The sequence below is a fragment of the Cupressus sempervirens genome, chromosome 9 (assembly GCF_028749045.1).
Source record: "Cupressus sempervirens isolate cs-2001-9-10 chromosome 9, ASM2874904v1, whole genome shotgun sequence".
NCBI lineage: Eukaryota > Viridiplantae > Streptophyta > Pinopsida > Cupressales > Cupressaceae > Cupressus > Cupressus sempervirens.
The window spans coordinates 797,579,163-797,593,272 of NC_143126.1; positions in this window are offsets into that span (position 1 = coordinate 797,579,163).

Consider the following 14,110-nt stretch of genomic DNA (forward strand, 5'->3'; position numbering starts at 1 on the left):
ATAATTCAAGGGAGTCCACACTAGAGGTTCTATCTCTCATACTGTTGTCTGGTAATTCAGCATTGACAGCTATCCACATGCCTCATCCAAATGAAATTGAGCATATGTAGTGGTTTGTACTAATATCATCTGCCACTTTGCAAACTACCACCATACTCGGCTAATAGCAAACTGCTCCACAATCTCACTATGCCTGCCTATTAGTGGTTTGCTATATCTCATATACTCTAACTCCCAGGCATTAGACCATCTGGTACACTCTTGGTAAGGCCACCATGTAAATGTTGTAAGCTCATAAAAAATGTGGTGGTAGTAGGTGACATCCCCACTATGAGTTTGGGGTACAAATCCTGTGTATCCAAAAATATAGGGTTGGCTTTGCTCTCAAGGCTGCACCCATGGTCAGATCATAGCAATGTGCTCCCAAGCCCAAATTTGTGCAAAAATTGCCCCACATGCCCAAGAACCACCATTATGATACATTACCTCATGAAGATCATGGTACATATTTGCTAGTATCACTAGCCCCCATGCCATCCTGTGTGGCCATGCAATCAAATCTGCCACTAGTCAACCCATCCAAGTGGGAAGCCCTTCTAGCTCCTATTTGTCACCAAGGCTTGGGCTACCAGAGAACACAACAAGCTCGGTAGTGGATAGTCAAAACCATAATTATCGATGAGTCATTCCCAACTTAAATGATGATCTAGGATGGTAACATCCTGAAACATCTGCTGCATCGCTACTCATCCCTCTGTCGAGGTCTGATCATAGTACACTTGAGACACATCACCAAACTTGGCATTAGTATACCAGACATAAAAAAATCAAACTTGCTAACACATGACCAAGCAATCAAACATACAGCTTACTAGATCACTATAGCAAGGCACTTGCAAAATTTGATACACATCCTCTAATGTGATCGAGCCCTCTCTAGTCGATAGATGGAAGGTGTTATGCTCACTATGCCATCGCTTAGCCAATGTGGTCAGCAACCCATGGTTTGCCCATATATGGGGCATCCATACAATCAACCTCAATCCCATGGTCAATATGGTGACATGCTCAACATCAGTCAAATACTACACAACTCGCAACTGCACCACTTTGGGGGCTCTGATATGAAGTGCTAGAAATACCTCCTACAAACATGAAACATGTAAACATTAGTGACATATCACAAACATGATCATAACACAAAAATTTAACAAAAAAAGCTCAAAATTAAGCTGTGTGATACTTTTTCTACATGTAAGCGACATAATTTGCTGACATAGTATCATGCGATACTTTTTCTAAACCAGTGTGACACAAATTTTTCATACAATATTTTGCATTGGTCTGGGCGATAAATGGGTATGGCCCAGACGACAAATCTAGAACTATGTGTGCGGCACTTTTTCTAATGCAAAATATCACATGATATTTTGTAAAGTACCCGTGTGATACTTTTTAAATATCGCACAATATTTTGCATTTTAATCGTCACAACATGCGAAAAAGCTCATAAATGCTCAAAAAAATGATGAAAAAGTTGTTACTTATCAGTGCCCCATAGTCATCTGGTCGGTTGTGCAACTAGCTGCGCTCAAAATGGTGTCTATGAGTTATAATGCCCACTAATGTTATGATGCTCTCTAGACCACTCAAAAGCTCTTAGAAAATCACAAAAGACAATTGAATTTGAAACTGACACTTGGGCCCCTTTTATAGCTTCCAACCTCATTATGACCTAATTTTCAAACTCCTCAAAATTTTGCAAAAATTGCACCCTTGGCTAATTTTGATATCTTGGATCCATTTTCAAGATTGAAATCAAAATTTGAGTTCATCTTGATAGTCAAAATCACATTTTAAAATTCTACCTTCTTTTGAGTAGCTAGCTAAACTTTTGAGGTCTAATCTCTAAATCATTGTTGGGGCATCTTCATTTCTTCATGTCTTCACCATTTCTACACTTCATATCTCCTTCTATTCACCTTTTCATGTCTAAAATCACTTTTTTACTCGATTTGACCTAATTTTTATGCTTTATCCTTCATGGTCAACTTTGGTCAAACAGGGGCATTTTATCAGTTTCTTGTAGTCACTCTTTGGTTCTAATCATTTATCTATCATCTTGAACATTGCTCTATCTTGATTTATTCATTTTTAGCTCATTTCTGCATCCCTCTCACCTCATTTTGATTTTGATCCCGAGGGGGCAGAAATACTCTATTGTCACTTGCTACAACTGTCTATTTCTTAGGAGCATATGATTGATCTTTTCACTTGCTCTTGATCTATCTACTTTTCTAGGTGTGAGCATCCTTTTTGGATTTTGACATCATCTTTCTTTTCATAGTGTTCAGTACTACCGCTATCAAGTTGTACATTCAGGATTTGCTATCTCTTTCTGCATTTCGTCCTTTGGAATCAGATATCTATATCTATTGTTGCCTACTTGGCTTTTGCTTTCTTTGAGGTAATGTGTTCCTAGATTGATTACAAATTAGTCAAAGAGGGGAAAATCTAATCACCTAAAAATGGTCATCTAGACTATTAGCCCCCTTCTCAGCATTTTGGCTAATTTAATTAATCATTTACCTAGACCAAATTGCTAATAATCAATTAATTTGATTATAACCTATAGTTTGACTATGCTTTCCTAAGTTCATTATTTTATTAAAAGAACATGTCCCCTTTTAATTAAATAAAAGACCCCATTCTTCTAGCCCAATTAAAGTGCACACATAAAGTCCTTTTCCTATTTTGCAATTAAAAGAGAAGGCTTGTGAGACTTTTGTCTTATATGACAAGTCAACTTATTTTCTATTGGTTGACTTGTGTGTGCACATGGATCCCTCCCATTTTTGAATTCAATTGTTGATCATCCACCATCTCAATCTTGATCTCTACTATCCGTACGACTTTAAAAGGGAGAGAGCTTCCCCCCTCAAAGGATCCACACCCTTGAGTATTGTTATGCTGTAGGTTTTCTATTCAAATGCTTGAGAGCTTTTTTGGAGAATACCATTTATAGTCTAGATCTCTTTCATCCATAACATTTTGTCATATGGCATCCTAGTTTAGTTGCATGTAGTGTAAATATTTTGCAAGTAGTTTAGATCACATAGTCTAATTAGTATGAATGTAACATTTTCATTTGCTTAGCTTAATTGCATTGTGCATTTCATCTTAGTTTATTCTCATCCTTGCATTGCATATTCAAGAGTTCTTTGACACTAGCATTCTTGCTCTTGCTTAAAGAATCTCCCATTTCATGGTTTACTAGCAAGGGTTGCATTCCTAAGGCTTAGCTGAGAGCTATTTTATGCTCATTTGTATACTTTTTGCACTCCATGACCAGGGAGCCCTAAGCCGCCATTTCAAGCTTTCCAATCTATGGAAAACCTTGGATAGAAGAGTTTAGGGAAGTGCACTTTTCTTAGTGTATAGTAATATTTTGTGCTTTTTGACAACGCCAAAAAAGCTAGACAAAGGTTTCAAACTGATGGTAAAAGGAACAACATGCATTCAAAACACCCAAGTAATGCAATAAAGAACCCAAAAGTAAGCCTTGAAATAATAGGCATCAATTAAAGTGAGCAATTTAGGTTCTGTAACAGTAGACCAAATAGTAATAATTATTGCCTCCATTGAGATTGTGCTTTCCTATACATGTCATATCTAGTTCAAAATATCCACTATGGGTAAATGACATGATAGCAAGAAATATCCATGTCGAGGGTGGTATTTATCTAATGTAGAATCTAGATACCATTGACAATCCTTCTACCATGGTGTTTGAGAGGTTATGTAGATCTTGTGTAGGGATTTTGGTGGTAGGATAGAGATGAGAAATTCAAATATCTCCATGTTACTACTGAAAAGACCAAATTATGCACAAGCATTCTCCCAAGTACATATTGATATAGTATCTCATCAGAAAAGATCTTGAGCAATGGATAGACCTTGTTGATGAAAATATAATGCACGAAGGCCTTGGACTCTAGTAGTGACATTCCCTACACATTAATGAGAGGATACCACTGGAGGTTTTTGTGATTAAAAGAGAATCAGTTGCGGAAAGTCAAACCATGCCAATGTATCCAAGGTCACATTTCCAACCTTGCCAAACTCTTTTGACAACAAATGTAGCTTGAATCTACACTAGTTCTATCAGGAGGAGGATGCGACATCCCAAATCTCTCCATGTTGGGCAGTGAGTAGGATGTTGATAAGAAATGTGATGCTGAAGCAAAAATTTCCATGTTTTGTTGTTAGAAAGTTTGTAGACAATCCATTTAAAACAAAGAACTTGGCTTTTCGTGTGAGTAGAAATGAGACCTAAAACTGTAGAATGATGAGGGAGACAATAATGCTCCTTGACCATACAGTGAGAATTATGTTGTCAAAGGCCCACATAAAATCCTAGAGAAGGTGATCCAATTTGGCATATATTTCTTGAGATGGGGACCAAAAAGAGATATAATAAACATGAGTGACAACAATAATCTTTGAACAAATTTGAAATTTACCAACATTCCATAACTCAATTGGGATCCCATGAAAGGAAAATGGAATACCGAGAAAGTAGAATACTGGACCAATGTGAATCCATGGTGAACTATAAACTAAAATCAACTAAGGAGGTGGAAGAAAGGTTTATTGAAAACAAAGAGTCTTATACCACTACATAGAGGAGCTAGAGGCCAAGAAAAAAAATCAAGGCATTGGATGAAATTTTGAATGTTGGATTCATCCTCATAAATAGTGAGGAAGGAATCATCTACAAAAATACCTTTAACCAATTCGATATTAGAGTTGGTGATGGGGACACAACCCAAGCATAGAATGGACACAATAGGAAAGGGAAAATTTTATTAACTATAAAAATATGCTAGTACACTTAGTGCAGAGAAACAGACTCCAAAACATGCCCTATGGGCTTACAATAGCATAAATCTGGAGATAAATTCTTCTCCCAGTACCTTCTCTCAAACTCCACTCCAAACTGCCTTTTACAATGCCAAAAATGTTTTTAAATAGACCTGAAGGGTTAAAGATTAGGAATACATTCTAGAAAGTGCTAGTTGGCATCCATCAACCAAATAGAAGGCTCTAGAAGCTGTGTTAGAAGTCGACGCAAAATTAGAAGAATCCAAAAACGGTAACCGAACTTCTGGGAGGCATAACTTTTGAACTATAGCTCTCAAAGCGCTCAAAGTGCTCTATAGCCCTATGGACCAGCTTTGCTCATCCCCCATTTTTGGCCTTGTTCGAGGTCATTTAATGCCCCTAACTTGACTTTGAAGCATTCTTAGGATGTCTCCAAAAACTAAAAAAGTGCGATAACTTTCAAATCGTGGGGCCTTTTGACCTGGTTCTTTTTCTAGAATGCTCTAAATTAGAGTTGCATTCATCCAGCCAATTTACACCCTCTAATTCACCAAAATTATGGCTCAATTACATACTCCTATTTTTTGGCATTTACACGTATTCCAAGGTGATTAAAAACTCTAACCCAGAACACTAATAGTGGAATTGTGAGAGTTGGAACCTTTATTTGACCCAAATGAGTATCCAAAAATGAAAACACATGAAATAGAAACTAAGTCTAAGTACATTTTTTTGGGGTGACACAGGATTGCCCTTATACCTCTGGATGCTCCTGCATCAATTGGATAAGAAAATGCCACAAACACACACAATAGAGGTAGTAGAGGCAATGATATAATCAAAGCCCTTGACAACCAAAATATATAAAGTAGGAGAAAGAGGGAAACCTCATCTAATGGATTTGTGTAAACTAAAGGAGGCAGACTATTGGTCATTGATAGTAATGTAGGCATTGCCATTGAAAAAAAGTGTTTGAATAGAAGAAATAAAACATGGACTAAACCCAAAAGTAGACAACATAACTAAGATAAAATGCCATTCTATACGGTTAGAAGCCTTTGCAATATCAATTGTTTTTTATAAAAAAAGCTAGCCGATTAGAGAAAATTTGAGTTAGAAGATGGAAAACTAGAAGAGACAAGGCCTTAGCAATATTTTTATAAGAAAAACCAATAATAATTATAATTTTGTAATAAACATTAAGCAATGTGATAGGGTGCCAATTAAAAATGTCATCAAGATCACTAGATTTAAGTATGAACTCTATATTACCTCTATTAATCTCACTCACTAAAGTGCGAGTGTAAATTTATTCTAAATAAAAATGATATAAAGCATTCCCCAAAGTGTCCTATAAGACTATAAAATTCAATAGGGAAACCATCTCATCCCAAAACTTTGTCATCAACCATAGAGAAGGAAGCCTCTCAAAGGTCTTTCTCAAATAATAGTTTATCATAAAAGCCAACTTGGGAAAGAGAAAGATGATTGGGGACACCAACCAAGAAATTTACAAGATTTTGTTGGGAAGAAAGAGTGGATTCCTGAGCAGTAAAAAATTTCTTATAATGAGCTACAAATTCTTGAATAATATTAGGAAGTTTGATAAGTATTACATCCCCTTCCTCGATCCTTTTAATCCTTGAATTGGAATGCTTAGTGCTAAAAACACTTCCTTAGTAGCATGACCTCCTACTCTAAGCTATTGTAACCATGCCTTAAGTTGAGCTCCTCTAGTGATGTAAGTGTCAACAATTTGATTTGCATGAGGAAGTTCTATCACCTTAAGTTGTAGCCCAAATGAAAAGGGCTGAGTTTCCATCTTATAATATGACTGACAATAGAAAAAGCTAGATATTTGTGAAAGAAAAAATTGCCTTGTCTAAGAAATCATAACGTTCCACCATTCAATCCATTTTGACAATTGGGTTGGTCTTGGTTGAAGGTTCCAAACACTCCTTATTGGGCTAGAGTATTAAGATTAAACATTTGGTGAAGAAAAATGTGGCTGGTAAATTAATCATTGAATAGAAAATTTAATGGGAAAGTGGTCTAGAAAAGTCACAACAAATAAAGGCATAACTGGTAATGCGTGAGAAGTCCCAAAAGAAAATATTAAATTTGAGATCATAGCATGATTGATCCTCTTAACTACTTTGTCAAACCTTACTAAAAAATTGCATCAAGTGTTTTAGGCCACATGTGGGATGAAACGTTTAAAATTGGGGTAATAAAGGTGCAATTTTTTGTGCATGTAGAACCAAAGCTTACCTCTCACCAATTAGCCAATGAAAGGGTAAAATGTCATCTTTATTTGAGGCCACTTCAACCATATTGAAATCACCACAAAATGTCCAAGTTACACGAGGCAATGAATCAACAAGCCACTACCAAAGAGATGTTATATCAGAAGAGTCATTGGGAGCATACATATGAATAACACAAAAAGGGTTATTATTTAAATTAAATAAAATCCTCTTCATGAAAGAGAATACAATTATTTGAATGTGGAGCTAACAAATTAACAACACATCATTTGTTAGTTTCATGATAAGAGGGAAAAACTAAACTCTGAGGCCAAATCACTTCTCAAGAAGAGAAGAATATCCACAACTTTGATCTCCTAAAGAAAAAGTAAATCTAGTCGAGAAAATCAATGACTAGCATCTTGGACTAAGTATTTGTGGAGGAGGTGAATGAGATCTTGAACATTCCAAGAAAGAAAGTCCACAAAAAAAGAATCATTTATTATTTCCTCACTCCGTAGAGAGGAAAAATTGTTGTGTAGGAAGGCCGACATTGAGTTGAATGTTGAGTAAAGGTATCCTAGGAATAATTATTTTTATTCATTCTAGCAACATTGAATTCATAGGATCTTGAAGGATTGCAAGATAAATGATAAAGAGAACCATTAAGCTCGATTTGGGTTAAAATTGGAATCCCAAAAACCAAAGGAGTAGATGAAGATGGTGTTTGAATTTTTAGTGGTTATGAAGGAGCTAGAACATTTCCTAGAGCTACCAAGTTTGAAACCAAAGTTGTGAACTTTGTGGTGGAAGCTAATGCTAGAAGAGGAAAAAGTAACCTATTTGGAAGCATTGGATTTTTCTTTAAAAGTCATAGTTGTCCAAGTTTTTGCATCCTTTGTAGTGTTTGAGGGATAAGGAACAACATAATCCTTGGTCACCACTAGAGCATGTTTTGTTACCCTAGGTTTTGAGATTATTAAGGGAAAATCCCCAATCTTATGGTCTATTGAATGGCATTAGAAATAAGTATTTGAAAAATTTAAATACATAACCTTCTATGAAAAGGAATGACCACCAATTTAAATTTCCAATAAGTTACAAAGATCCTAAGAAAGATAAATTTCAACACAAATGAGAGTCTATAATAAGTTGATCATGAAGAAGTTTGGACCATGCAAGATATTGAAGAAGCATGATTTAGGAAACTCCTATGAAGTAGATTTTCCTAGTCAACTGAATATTTCACTTATGTTTAACATTTTAGATCTAGAAAAGTAACATGAATGAGGTGTTGAAGATGAGGTCATAGAAGCATAGTGGAGCATTCCAAAACTAATTTAGATAAAGAGAAGATTGAAGGAATTTTTGACATCCGTGCTAGTGAAAGCACGAAATAAGATATATGAAGAATATCTAGTCAAATACAAACGACAACCTATTGGAGATTCATAATAGTTGGTAAGGGAAGAAGTTATCTATCTTGTTTTTCCTTTGAACACCTAAGATGTGAAAGGGTCACTTCTCAAATTATCCCAAGTGTTTGATGCAGAAGCATCTTGGCTGTAAGGGAAATATTCCACCACCAAACATATTTCTGATTTATCTTTCAATAAGGGATATCTCAGTGTAAAGTTATCATTTAGATTCATTGCAATATCAAATCTATTTGTGAAGTATTGATTTTTTTTGGTTTTGACAACACAATATGAAAATATTGAACTTAGTTTTGAAATCTTTAGAGGCCCTTAAGAGGGGTCAAAACTTGGTTGACTTGAACTTGTGAGAGTCAAGAACTATAGAGAAGATCATGGCATTTCTGAAATTGTGTCCTAATAGTCAATTAGAGAAATTCAAGATGAGAAATGATCGTAGGAAGATGTGCCACCTAAAATGGGTGAAAATTAAATTCCTTCAGAAAGTTCTTTTGAGTTTCAAAAGTTATCAGGGCCTAGTCTAATGTAATAACATATGAGTGATACTAATAGTTTAGGGTTATTTGGCCTTAGGGTCTAGGGTTAATATTTCAAAAACCTTCTTGGACAGTGAAAAATCCCTATATAGGGCAGGCTTGTAGGGTTGTCTATGAAAGTCTTGATAGATAGATGATGGCTATGGCCTATAAAGTACTGCAAGGAAAATGTCTATTTGAATTTTCATGTTCTTTTTCTAAATATTATAATTCCATTTTATTGGAGTTAATAAGAAGCTCATTTTACATTATTTCAAATTATTGTTATTTCTCTATTATGTTGTGCCTTTGTGTTAATAAGGGGAGCGCCCTCCATCACTTGTTGGATAGATGTGCACAAATAACCATGTAAGTTAGTTCCAAACACAATAAAACACCATAGAGCATAATTAAAATCATGTGTACCACATATAGATATTCCTTGAACATCCAATAATATTCTCAAGAATATATATCAGCCTCTCCAAAACTCAAGCTACCACAAACATTTTTGCATATGATTATTTTTAATTTGAATAAAATGAAAATACATTCATGAAGAACATCACAAAAAGCATACATGAAGTACATATCTATAATAGAAAATTGAACTAATAAACTATAAAAATGGTATGCACATTCCCTCTAAGTCATAACATTACAAACATCAATAATAAGAAATGCAAACAATTTCTTAGATTAACTTTGACAAATACCAAAACATAAAACAAAATTCATTCTTTTGAAACATTAGTGACAATACTAGGGACTTCAAATATAGTAGGGAAACATTAAAAAAATAAAAATCTATGTTTTATAGCACAAGATTATACAAATAATTGTGAATAAATGGAGAGTATTCTTACAAGTGATTTTTGAAGGACTTTTGTACAAATATGCACTTCAACATTCTTCCATTCATACTAGTGTCATGCTTTTAATCTTCATCTTAATGCTAATTATAATTATTAACGTACATCCTACTCTAACACTTCTTGTCACTAACACAACAACATAGAAGAAATACAATATAAAGAAAACGTACATAGGCATCTATTATTTTAAACATCTCAATACCATATAAATAATATATCTAGTATATGTTAGCCCCACCTATTATTGTAATTGATGATGTTATTATTGTATATATAATATTCATATCTGTTGTTATATTGTCATTTATGTCAAAGTCTTAATTGGCTAGACATTATGCTAACTTAGGAAAGTACCATATCATTTGATTGATGAAGAGGATTTAAAGAAAGTATGATGAAGTCAGAGTTGATATACCCAAAGCATAATGGGTACTTGAATGAGTTGGAAAATGACTATGCAATATTGGTTTGTTTGCTTTATATCATGTAATGTAAAATCTTAACTCTTGACAATCTAAAAAGAAGGGTTTTTAAAAAAAAAAAAAAATTAATTAATTAATTAATTTTTTATCACAAACTGATGCTATCTCTGCAAAGAAAAGGAGTAGAGTATCTCACACATGTTCCTTGAATGTTAGTACACCTTAAAGATTTGGGCTATGGTGTGGGAGAAATTCGGTTTGAATTGGGTTCTGAAGGACAACTTATGTCAATTTATGGAGAACTAGAGCTATCCCTTCTACCACCCAAAATTGGTTTTTCTATGGAAAATTATTCCAACGTATATTTGTTGGCATATATGGAAAGAAAGAAACAACACAATATTTCGTGAGGTGGAAAAACTTGTGGAAAATATAAGGGTAGCCAAATGTAAGTTATCGAAGGAAGAACCAGATAGGCAAGAAGGTTAGATTACTAAAAAATGGGGTTTTCAAGAGGATTTTTATCTTTTTGATAACTCAAAAGTGTTAAAGAGACAACAAACGAGATGGAAACCACCAACCCTAACACAATTCAAACTAAATTTTGATGGTGCTACTAAAGGGGGTATAGGAGTAGCAAGTGGAGTGCTAAGAAATGGGAATTGTGATGCACTATTAGTTTACTCTGGGAAGGTGGAGGGTGGAAGTAACAATTTGGCTAAAGCTATGGCTCTACTTTGGGGTCTTCAACTAATTAGTGAAGTGCAAGTTAAGGAAATAACTATAGAAGAGGACTCCAAGTTAATTATTGATATGGTAAATGGAGTGTCCCAATCAGGATGGAATATTTGAATTATCATTACGGACATTAGGCATATTTTAGAAGGGATGGAGAATGTTCACCTACAACACATCTACAGAGAAGGAAATAAGGTGGCCAATGTGGCAGCTTCCATGGGTTTTGAATTAATGGTAGTCATGTGTTGGAGAAATATGGAAAATCTAAATGAAAATATTAAGTCCTTGATACAAAAGGAAAGAGGGGGGAGTATTAATTACTATGACTACAAAATTTAAGGCCAAGGCCAAATTTGGTAATTTCTTCCTTAGTAAGTCAAAATTTGCTAAATTTAATAAAAGTTTTAGGGAAATGAGGAGAAGACCTGGCCATATAACAAATGGAAAAATGAATGAATGCAATTTAAGGAGAGTGTCATTTCGCCATTATGGTAACATACTATGAAATTCAAATTACTTCCCCTTTGAAAGTACAAACAATATCATTATTTAGATTGTCAAAGATTTTAGGGGTGTAAAAATTATGATGTTAAACATACACGATTCTCATAATGAATTTGCATGGCATTTTGTAGTGTCTTGAAAATGGGCTTGTAAAACTATTTCACTCTTTGCAGAGAGGCCTAGGGCTAATAGTATTAACAATGATTTTGAAGACAAGGAGATTCAGATGCCCATCATTGAGGTGGGGGAATAAGAAGAAGATAGGGAAGATATGGGTGGAGACTTGAATAGGCTAGAGCCCACAAAAATTGAGAATTTTAAAGATAGGATGGCCATCTGGTTCCTGTTAAAGGAAGGATGATTTATATCTTACATGCAGGCGATGGCCAGGTATGACAAGAATTGTGCCCTCTAGTTCATTAATGGGTGGAATGATCGCAAGGTAACCATAAATGGCATTACTTTTCAAGTAAATGAGGAAGTAATTGCCATGGCCACTAGGCTATCTATGAAAGGAAAAAAATGGAGAAAGGTAATGAAAATGACAGATGAGGCCAATATGAGTAGTTTTTTATGGATGATGAAGAACCTGTATGCTACAGAGGAGGATTTAAGAGGGATAAGCTACCAACACTGTTGGATGATGTCTGCCTGGTGCTCATGAAATACCTTATGCTAGAGGGTAGGTTTGGTGTTTACTACTATTACCACTTTCCCCTCTCAAATCATTTTAGGAATAGGGATTTTATTTCTATCCCATTTTTTATGTCGCATTCTCTAGAGGATATGGTCAGTGATGTTAGGGAGAAGAGGAACAAGGGGCATAACTTCACCATTATTCACCAAAGCTTGATTTTTTTCTTATACCAATTCCATATTTCCCTTTTCCCCCTAGGATGGTGGTGGTTGACAACTAGCACCACCATTAGAGTTCCCCCTAAGTACCAGTACTGGTACCAAAGTTCATACCCCATGGCCTTCCCCTAGCCACAAAAATAAGAAAAAGAAGAAATTTGAAGTGGTTGTGGAACAAAAGGGTAGCAAAAAGATTAAAGTTGAAAAACTGGTGGAGGTGGAAGAGGAGGACTTGGAGGAGGAGGGAAGAAAAAAAGGTAGGAGAAGGTCAGGAAGACTTGTCCAATCCTAGGCAAGGCATAAGCAAAAATCTAATAGATTCAGGGTTGAAGAAGTGGAGGAGGAGAGCTCTGAGAACAATGAAAGGGAGAGGGAGGAGGAGAATAACTCTAACTCCAAGAGGGAAAAAGGGAAAGAGGGGGTAGAAAAAAGTGAGAATTCTATCAACAATTCTGTTGATAATTCCCATATGTCTATTGGAAATACTTAGGTGTCAGTTGAAAATTCCATCACTATGGAGACTACCAATGTTTTGGCCAGCTTCACCCTGCAACCCATTACTTTTTGTGAATATAGTAGCAAAGTGGATACCTCTCCCATTACCATTTCCTCCTTGGTCAAGGAAAAATCCAAGGTTTTTACTAACCCAAAGGTTTTGCAGGATGATAACTAGGCTGAAAAAGCTAAAGAGGAAGTTAAGAAGGAGGGAATTGAAAACAAAGAGAAGGTCGAGGAGAAAAAGGGGGTAATTTCCCAACTAGATCAAAGGGTAAAAACTTTAGAGGAAGGATTTTTCACCTTCTCTAAATTTTTCCTAAAAGTCACTCATGTTGCTGCCACTACCCTCCAAATGCTAGTGCAGGAGAAAGCAGATATAAGGTTGGATATGGAAGATCATAAGCTCCTCTTTAAGCTTCTTACTGATGATTGGGCTCGAGTTTTATTGGCTAGGAAGGGAAAGGGAAAAATTGAGAAATAAGTCTATAGTTTTAAGGGATCATTGGATCCTAGTTGGTTTTTTTTATTATGGTGTTACTTGGTTTGTTGGTATCCAACTATTACTCAGTTTTGGGTTGGCTTGACTGTGCCAACAATTTTTTATTATGAACTTAAGTAGCACGGTTAATTCTATAGACTTTTGATTTAGATTAGTTGTTTTTGTTCATAGTAGTTTGTTGGTTAGTTGTTTGGGTAGAATTATAGTGGTTAAGTTACTTCTTGTTTTGTTTTTGTATCAGTAATGTTCTCTATTGGTTTCTACTGGTGATGTGCTGGTTACTAGTAGTTTGGTTGTAAGGGCCGACCCCCTTGCTTTTGGTTGCCTTTGATTTCAAAAATATATTAGTTAATCAACTCAACCAAATTTATAGTTTGAACCCATTAAACTTCACAATTCCAAAAAAATACCAATATAAAATAATTTCCATCTTGGAATAATTGATAACATATAGCTTAAACAAGAAATCAATTTCAATGATGTTAGACTTTTAAATAAACCTTATCGAAACATGATTTTGTTGGGTGCTGATTTACATTCTTACACATACTACCAATCATGAATTTGGTTCAAACATGCCATAAGCTCAAATTTATTCTCTTTTTTCCAATTCAAATTAGGTAAATATAATTGATTTG